The sequence below is a fragment of the Malaclemys terrapin genome, chromosome 2, assembly GCF_027887155.1.
Source record: "Malaclemys terrapin pileata isolate rMalTer1 chromosome 2, rMalTer1.hap1, whole genome shotgun sequence".
Classification (NCBI taxonomy): domain Eukaryota; kingdom Metazoa; phylum Chordata; order Testudines; family Emydidae; genus Malaclemys; species Malaclemys terrapin.
The window spans coordinates 285,921,589-285,931,610 of NC_071506.1; positions in this window are offsets into that span (position 1 = coordinate 285,921,589).

The following is a 10,022-nucleotide window of genomic DNA, read 5'->3' on the forward strand; positions in this document are numbered from 1 at the left end:
AAATTTGCAGTTACTAACTCTGGGCCTTATCCCTGTGGGACAGGCCAAGCAGTAGCGTCCTGTAGGGGCCCTGTACTGAGACAGCCTCTGGGGATGGGGCTGGCTTTCACTCATCCTCCGAGCCAGGCCTCTCCTGTGTCAGCGCCGCGTGGTGTGTCCTGGGGCCTGGAGCAGCTTCCTGCTCTGGGAGGCGGTGTTCAGAGGGTCGGGTGTTCTGGCTGGTGCTCAGGGTCTCTCTTCCTGATATGGAAATTCTCTCCCACGCGAAGCTTGTGGCTTCTCACACTTCCCAGGAGTTTTTAACACCAATGGTGAGCACCTGTCCTGCAGGTTCCAGGGCTTGACGAGCTGGTTCTCCCTCCTCCGTCACTGCTGCACAGGAATCGTTTGGGGCGTCCTTGATGTCACGCACCTCGGGAGCTGCCTTTGCTCAGCGCGCCTGTGGATGTTTATGGCTCAAGACCGCTCACATGCTCATGTGATACTGGCAGTGCTGCTGAGTAGGTAGGGCTGGGAGCCGGGGACCTCAGGGTTCTAACGGGCTCGGCTCCTGATTCCCTGTGTGGCCTTGAGTCACCGCCCTGCTCTGTGCTCTGGTTTCCCTTCTGTACAAGGCAGGTGGGGCCAGCTCTCCGACCGCAACATGGAGCTAGTTACTCTGGCTCACAGCCCTGCGTGCCGAGCGTCCCTCTGAGAGGACACAGAGACGATCTCGCTGGGGAAAATGGGTCACGCGCGGTCCTCCAACCTCGAGGGTTCAAGGCGTGACGTGTACTGGCTCCAGGGACGGGAAGCCAGGACTTTCACCTCTGACACTGGCTCAGTATGTGACCATGGAGATGTCACATTACCCACTCTATGCCTCAGTTTCCCTGTCTGGAACTAGGGCTGTGAGGACTAATCTTGATATTTTGCTTTGAGATGCACTGCTGAACGGCACTAGAGACAGGCCGAGTATTATCCTCACTAAGTAATCTCTGCGGGAGAGGTTTGCTTCACTGCTCCCAGTTCCTATGGGCACTTTCGACATGTGTTTTCCTAAGGTGCAGTTACCAAGGGATCTGGGCACTAAACCCACAAATGAATAAAAAACGAGCATCCTGCCTTCCCCTCAATTGAACTAGTCACAGAGGACAAGTGGTAACGCAACAGGCGGCAGAATGAGTTCCTTGGAGCGGCTGGGTCTTGCTGTAAAGGAAATACTACGGCCAGTCTATCCTCCTCCTCCTCGGTAGCTTGGGGAGTCGGCCACCCCAGGACTGTGAACAGATTCACCTGACACCCGGCCTGGTTCCATAGATTGGCACTGAGCTGCTCTGCAACAAGAGATGAGGGGTAGGACTAGCAGGCAGGGGGCGAAAGACACCATGGGTCAGATTCTCAGCTGCAGTAAATCAGCGTAGGGCTCCTGAATTCAAGGGCACTATGCCAGTTCCCCCCGAGAATCCGGCCCCACGCTTCTGAACCCAGGAGAGCCTCACATGGAGCCCTGTGACGGACATCCTGCCTCCCCTACCATCCCTGGCTTGGTGTACAATCAAAATATTAGACACTGCCACTAATGTATGGCAGAAAGGCCAAGGCCAAATAAAACTGCTACCCCATTGACTGCCGCTAGGTTGTACAGATGTAACTGGCCAACATTTGGTTCGCTCTGTGCACATAAATACCATTGATCAGCTAGACAGGGCAAGCCTGGACTCCGAAAACAAGTCTGGGCACCTGCTGCGTATTTCCATGCACGTTGGATGAGGCTGGGAGCAGGGAGGACAGGGCATAGGACAAAAAGGGGGGGGTTAATGGATTACAGATTGTTTTAATAAGCCCTAACTGAGTCCTCCTCCTCAAAGGAAACCTGCACAACGCTTTCAAAAGACGAGCCTGGGAGCTTAAATCCCTAACTCTGCTGGACACGAAAACTCATGGGCTGAACAGAGACACTGGAGTCATGGCTTATTACAACAGTCTGTAACCCACTAACCCCTGCTGTTTGTCCTATGACCGCAGAGGTGCTAACGGGACACTCTGCCTTGCATGGTCCCTTGCAAAATGCGCTAACTGCTTATGCCAGGCAATCCGTCCCAGCTGGCGTTTAGCTGTGACGCTCCCAGTACGGTGCCCAGAGCTGAACAAGAGCTCTGGGCAGGTCTACCCTTAAAACACTGCCTCAGTGCCGCTGTAGTGTGTAAGTGACGCTGCTCCTGTGCCGATGGGAAAGAGCTCTCCCATCTGCGTAGTTAACCCACCTCCCCGAGAGGCGGTAGCTGTGTTGGCGGGAGAAACTCTCCTGCTGACATAGAGCTGTCCACACGGGGGCGTTAGGTGTGGATTTTTCACACCCTGAGTGACGTGTTTATACCGATATAGGTCTGCAGTATAGACCAGACCTCTGTGCAGCTCGAAAGCTTGTCTCTCCCCAAGAGAAGTTGGTCCAATACAAGATATTACCTCTCCACCTACACTAGAGGGTGAAATTCACCCCGTGCAGAGCACCAGCACAAGGCCTATGTCCCACCTCAGCCTCTGTGCTGCCCTCTGCCCAGGAGGGGACTTTCACCTCTGATGAGTGTTAGACCCAAAGGACGGATGATTCCAGGAGCTAGATAAATGAGGTTGAAAGGACCAGACGTAGGCATTAAAGAACAGCCTATGGGTGCTGTGGGGAGCCTCAGACATGCTACCCCAATGAACCGCCTGGCTATCGGGAGTTAAGGCACCAGCAGAGAACAGCCAGATGCTATGGGGGCAGGGCAGGGCAGACAAGACAATTCCATCAGTGCAGAGCAGAGAAAGGAAGCTCAGTAGGACTGACATAGACTCGACGAGTGCTGGGTTTGAGAAATCCTTTGGTCAGAGAGGGAAATTAGTTGAATATTGAATTTGCTCCATTTACAAAGAGCCGTTACAGCAAATATAGAAAGTGGATGTTAATATTCTAATAGGGAGAAAAGGCCATAAATTCAGGCGACTGAATGATGGGTTTTGAAGGACACGTGGTTTTAAAGCCTCATCAGCGTAAATCTTAAAAAGAAGACAAGCTCTGGGAAAGCCCCAGGATGTAAGAACTTAAGATCCTATGTGGTTTCTCCTTTTAAGTTGATCTGTGGATCTTAAAGGTAAAGTTTTGGTATCTAAATCTTTCCAGCAAGGGTCTGGAGATGCCTCAAGCAATGAGAAGTGACTCCGAGGAAATGGCAGGACCAGACTCCAGAAGCCCGTCTGGGTTACAGTAAATGGAACATGGGTTAAACAAGATGGTAAGAAGCAGCAGAAGAGGGTGAACTGCCAAAAGTCGGAGCAGACTCTGAGCGTGCGTGTGAGGAAAACGGGAACATTGAGCTCGGTAGCTGTGATTCCTGACGCGTCACTTTTCTTTCTCGTCCTGGAGGAAACACAGCATAAAGCCATTTGATGCCTTAACGTAACGGGCTCGATCAGTCCTTGAAACTGAAGTGGCCTCTTTGTGAGTTTGCTTGAGGATGACTTCCGAGGTTCAGAAAGGGGGTCACGATGGTTTCCAGTGTCTTCAGTGTTTGACGAGTGATTTCTGGTTTTTCTATTTTACCGTTGCAGGGACTCCATGATAAGGGGCCAAACCCGTTCTCATGTACAACAGTGTAAATTCCACAGGGAGGATCAGGCCAGTGTCCATTGAGGCCAATGTAAGGGCTCCCACTGACTTCCACAGCACTGGATCAGGCCTGAACTCCGCAGCAGTCAGGGAAGTTGCTCTATAACTCAGTTGCTGCGTGGAAGAGTGGAATCTGGCCCCAGGGTGTTAATTTTTCTTGCCAAGGAGGGGATAGGAGAAATGTGTTCCTTTAACCTACTGAGAAGGTGAGGCAAGGAGTTTTAAACAGAAACATTTGAATGTAAATACGAAGAGGACACATCGCATGGGTCTCTGATTTGAATTGTTTTCTTTTCATGCTTTGTATTGTCGGTCTCTCTACAAGGTAAACAGGGAGAGGCTGGGTAAAGCCAGGCCCAGGCGTGCATCTGTTGGAATCAGTGGGACAGGCTTTCGCTTTTCATTCTGATCCTTGGGATTTGTTTTCCAGGCGTGATCACAGGTTTTCCAAGTATGGGTCTAGTTATTTCGTCTGACCAAGTACGGGTTTGGGCTACACAGTCACACTGTGAGAATCAGAGAGAAAGGGGAAAGTCAGATTTAGGGTCCTATTATCTTCATTGCTCAGCCAGGAAGGGGATTAGGGGAACAAAGCCCCCAAACATGTCAATGTGATGCTGTCCACTTTCCACCCGAGCCAGAGGAACCCTTTCCCATGTGGTAGCTTGCTGCAGGGTTTAGAGCTAGATTGGGGGGAAAAGTCCTTTATTTCCACTATGGTTTTCTATAGTGCTAGAACTTTTTGCAAAGGATATAAAAACTAGTTCTGTGCAGGTTGTTAGAGTAGGAGAGCACAAACATGTCTGCTTCTGCGGTGGTGTTGAGTCTATAAAGCTACCATTCCCAACGTTACACAGAACATGAAATAGAATTGAACAAAATTTCAGGTTCTGGGGTAAAGTAGGTCTGAACTATTGGCACTTAATTATCTTCCTAAACAAAATAATTAACTAGTTTTATAAGGAATGAACATATTCCTTACAAGAGAATTTGTATATTTATTACATTCTTTTTGTTGATTGCTTTGAAGATAGATCTCAGAAGAAAAGGTCTGCAAATCTTAGACTGCTACAATCTGTATAATTTAGATGAACATTTTGATTTTTTTCCTTTTGTCAATCAACGTCACCAATAAAGGCTTGTTTATTTTAGAGACTACGTAGGTACAGGCTGGTAACTTTGTATAGGGTGGAAAACACTCAAACATTAAGAAAGATTATCTTAACAAAATCTAAAAGGGACACAGTATTATGGGATGTAAAATGGCATGAACTCCAGCTGGATAACACAGCACGCGGTGGCCATGGGAGTATGATGACTGCAGCCTTAGACTGTACTACAGTCACATGGCAAACTCAAAGACCGACCTCAAGAAGATACAGCCACACTTGATGCATGGAAATTCTATCAAGATATGGGACGGGGGCTGGAGCAGCAGTTGGCTCTGCCTTATATACAGAGTAATATTTCTGAGCCTGCTATGGTGCAGGTACTTTTGGTGTTTAGGCTCCATTGCTCAGTGTGTACTAATAATGAAACACAGGAAAGGTGAATTCCTCCTGGTAAACATGCAAAAGAAAATAACATTTGTCTATACATATAAGGTAATCATGGCATCCATGTCTCGTGTATTTGGCTATTCTGTAAGCATAATTTATGCCTGTTGATGACTTTATTTAATCTTTGGTTCTTTTTTTGCTTCTTTGCTTGTTCTTTATATTTCTAAATAAAGAGGAAAGAAAAAGTGAAGGAGGAAAAGTCAAAATCTCTGTTGGGTGCGAGTGTAACAGATAAAATAGCCATTCGTGCGGCATTTCACGTAGTACCACATGTGCCGATTAAAAACGAGCACTGTACAGTATCAAGGAAGTGCACGTTACGTGGATTAAGAGCTGGCTGGTTAACAGATCTCAGAAAGTACTTGCCAATGAAGAGTCATTGAGTGGGAATGTTTCTAATGTCATTCTGGAGGAATTGGTACTAGGGTTGATGCTATTTAATATTTTCAGCAATGATCAGGAGTCAATATAAAATCACCACTGATAACATTTGCAGGTGACATGGCAATGGATGATGAGAGGCCAGCAATACAGAATCCCTGGGCAAGCTGGGCCCATTCAAACAAAATGCATTTTAAGATGGCCAAATATAAAGTGCTCGATGTAAGAACAAGAAATGCTGGCCTTACCTCCAGACGGGGGGACTGGATTCTGGGAAGCAGTGACTCTGGAAAGGGTCTAGAGCTGAGAGTGGACAAGTGATTGGCCATGAGCTCCCAGTGTGACACTGAGGCAAAAGGGGCTAATGTGAGGTGGGATCTGAGTTACTACAGAGAAATCTTTCCTGGGTGCTGGCTGGTGAGTCTTGCCCACATGCTCAGGGTTTAGCTGATCGCCATATTTGGGGTTGGGAAGGAATTTTCCTCCAGGGCAGATTGGCAGAGGCCCTGGGGGTTTTTCGCCTTCCTCTGCAGCGTGGGGCACGGGTCACTTGCTGGAGGATTCTCCGCACCTTGAAGTCTTTAAAGCACGATTTGAGGACTTCAATAGCTCAGACATAGGTTAGGGGTTTGTTACAGGAGTGGGTGGGTGAGATTCTGTGGCCTTCATTGTGCAGGGGGTCAGACTAGATGATCATAATGGTCCCTTCTGACCTTAAAGTCTATGATTCTATGGTCCTTGGATGTATAAACGGGAGGCGTGAGGAGGTGATTTGACCTCTGTACACAGCCCTGGTGAGACTGAAGCTGGAATCCTTTGGACAGTTCTGGTGTCCATATTTTTTAAAAGATGTAGAACAGTTGGAGAGGGTGTAGACTATGGGGGACAACTAATGAAAAACCACCAGCCGCTTCCTCCTCCTCACGGGCACACGACCGGGACCAGCCTCGGTTTCCCTCTCCCAGTAAATCAGGCCCTCCAGCTAAACTGAACTGTTTGGTGGGAATGACAGCCCACCCCACCCACCCCCTGCCATCATGGTCATGCCCCGTCTCCCCACTCGTCGCATACTTCCCCTCGCAAGGTCTTCTAGCGCAAACACCCCAGCCTCTAGCCCAGGGGTTCTCAAAGTGGGGGGTCAGGATCCCTCAGGGGGTCTTGAGGTTATTACATGGGGGGTCGTGAGCTGTCAGCTGCCACTGCAAACCCCGCTTTGCATCCAGCTTTTATAATGGTAAATATATAAAAAAGTGTTTTTAATTTATATGGGGGGGGGGGGTCGCACTCAGAGTCTTGCTGTGTGAAAGGGGTCACCAACCACTGCCATAGGTCCATTGCCAGGCTCTCCCCAGACACCCCTAGGCCTTTCCACGCTACACCCCACCCCCCAAGGCGTGTTCTCCCCTACTAGCTCACCGAACTGAGCACCAGGGCACGCCTATACAGACAGTGCCCCTTCCCAGCATCCCTTGCTGCAAGGCCTACAGCTCCCATCAGCCCCGGGAACTGCAAGTCCCAGAAGGACATTGGCATTGGCCCAGGAAGCCAGCCACGTTGGGCCCACAGTCTGCCATAAAGGGCCAGCACGCCCCGTTATCCTTCCTGCCAGGCGTCCTCAGCGCAGGGTCAGCCCGTACACCACAGGGCCATTGGACCTGAGCGAACACGCACAGCCCCAGAGAGCTTTGTACACAGGACGTCTTTATTAAACGTTTGCTCCTGCAGCAGGAAGGGACATGGGCTCTGCGCTGGGATTTTGTCCCAGGAAAGGGACACAGGCCTTCTGCACTAGCCCGTTACCCGGCATCCCCTGGGCACTGGGAACATGCAGCATGGTGGAGTGGCCACCTTTGGGATTTGCAAACAGGGATTCCCATTTTCTAATCCTGGAGCTGCTGCTGGCCCCTGAACACGTGAGCGCGTCACACGCCCCAAACCGTGCCACGCGCCTGGCCTGGCACTTTTACCCCCCTCCCCATGTGACGGAGCCAGGCTGTGATGTCTGCACAGCAGCATGAAGTCGCCACGTGTGAGCTCAATGTACCACGCACCGTTGGTTCGCCTCCGTCCAGACGCATTCGGCATCAAGACTCTCACGCAGTCACTTGTTCCATCACGTCCGTGTCTATCCAGTGAGCTGCCTGGGCTACGCGCCGCGGTTCACTGACGTTACGGGTGGGTGTGACCCAGGGGTGAAAGTAATTTAACGGACTTACCGGTACGCCGGAGTCCTGAGCAGAGGGCGGGGCCTCAACCGGAAGGGGTGGGATCTTTAGAGCCCCGGGCCCTTTAAATCGCCACTGGAGCCCCAGGGGTCCCAGCCACCTCCACTACCCGGGGGCTCCGGCAGCGGGGCGCTGGCGGCCATTTAATGGGCCCGGGGCGCCAGCCGCTGCTGGGAGCCCCAGGCCCTTTAAATTGCAGCCTGCGGTGGCTGCTCCGGAACCGGCTTACGTCCACCTCTGGTGTGACCTACACAGGCTGCCCACAGGCAAACACAGCACCCAGCAAGGCCCGGATTAACTTTCTGTGGACCAGGCGCCAAACATATTTGTGGGCTCCCAGGGATGAGGGGCCGGCCAGGGACAATGGGGCATGGCATGCGGGGGGAGGGTCGGTTCCCAGAGCCAGGGGCCAGCCGGGGGCAATGAGGCACTGGGCCTGGGGAGTCGTGAGTGGGGTCTGTATGGGGGGGAGGAGGCTGGGGGGGGTCTCTTATGTGGGGTTGGGGGCAGTGAGTCTGTGTGGCGCTGTGCTGGCGAGCTGTGTGCGGTGGGGGGGGGTTTCTCTATGGGGCTGGGCTGGGGGGTCCTGAGGAGCTGTGTGTGCGGGGGTGACATTGGGAGCTGTGTGTAGGGTGGGACAGGCTGTCTGGGGTCCCAGGAGGCCAGTCTCTCTCTCTCTCTCTGTGGGGCTGGGGGCAGTGGGTCTCTGTGGGGATGGGTTTTGGAGGTTTCATAGGGGGCTGGGCTGGGGGGTCCCAGGAGCTGTGTGTGTGGGAGTCCCGGCGGGGGGGGGTGTCTCTCTCTCTCTCTCTGTGGGGCCGGCCAAGGCTCTGTCTGATATGGAAACAGCCGGGCTTGGCCCTGCCTCCCGCCCGGCCAGGAGGAGGGACCCGGGGAGGGACCCGCCCGGGAGGGACCCGCCCTCGAGACGCCAGGGCTGTTATGGGCCCCTTCTGAGCGTGGGGGGGGGGCCCAGCGCTGCGGCCCCACGGTAAGCCTGGTACTGCCTGACCCTTCACACACTGGGGGGGGCTCGTGCGTCGCTCAGGGCCGAGCCGAACGTCTGTCGGCGTCGCTGGTACCTTTGTCAGGTGCCTTTCGGAGCCTCAAGAGACTCTGGAGACCAGCCTGGCACAGGCATTCACCTCAGAAATCAGCACGTCCCTGCCGGGAGCTGCAGCCTGGGCCCTTCCCGCCAGGTCTCCTAGAGCCTGTTAGTTGTTGGGCCGGGCTCCGCCGGAGACGCTCTCTATTGTGCAGTTAGCAGGGGCTGCCTCGCTCCCATTGACGGGAATTCGTCTGCTCTGCGACCCAGTGGGTCACGCTCAGTGGCTCCATCACCGTTCCTGGGCTTCCGGCTGGCCCCAGACGCCTTCCCTGTCCTCACTGGCTAGAAGGCTGCGCCGTTCTGCTCTGGCACAGACCTCACCCCGGTGACAGATAATAAATCACTGCCAGGCAGGGCTAGCAAAGGGGATCATCTGACATCGCGGCTAGCACAGAATGCAGCACTGACTGGCTACCAGCTGGCCTCTGGGTGTAATTCAATTCCTGCTCTCTCTTGCCTGGTGTTACGTGGGGCTCGTCCCTCTGGTGTCCGAGCACCAGTAACCAGACCTGAACGGCCTGGGATCCTGCTCTCCCCTAGGTCCCTCCTGCCCGCCAGCCATGTTGCTGTACTTGCAATTGGCTGGCCTGGGTTCTTCCTCCGTCCCCAGGGCTGACCCCTCCGCTGGAGATGGGTGGCGAGACATTCCCAGTGGCTGGTCTCTCTGCCCCGGGCACGGTTCCACGCCAGCGTCCAAGGGGAAGTGGAGCCTCCCAGAGCTGGTGCAACCCCACTGCAAAGGGCAGGCCAGCAAGAGCAGGACGATGGGCCTCCAGGGGCAGGGCCCAGACACCTGGCAAAGTTCCAGGGAGCCCCATGGTGCCCGAGGGAGCAGGCTGGGGGCAGCTTAGCCTCCAGTGAACCTCTCCCCCCGCACACTGACTTCTAAGCCATAGCTTTAATACAGGGCTGTCAAACTATTACAAACATTCATTGTGATTAATTGCGAGATTAAAAAAAAATTGCAATTAATCGCAGTTTTAATTGCACTATTGAACAATACTAGAATACCATTTATTTAAATCTTTTTGGAGGTTTTCTATATTTTCCAATATGTTGATTTCAATTATAACACAGAATACAAAGTGTACAGTCCTCACTTTATATTATTATTTTTG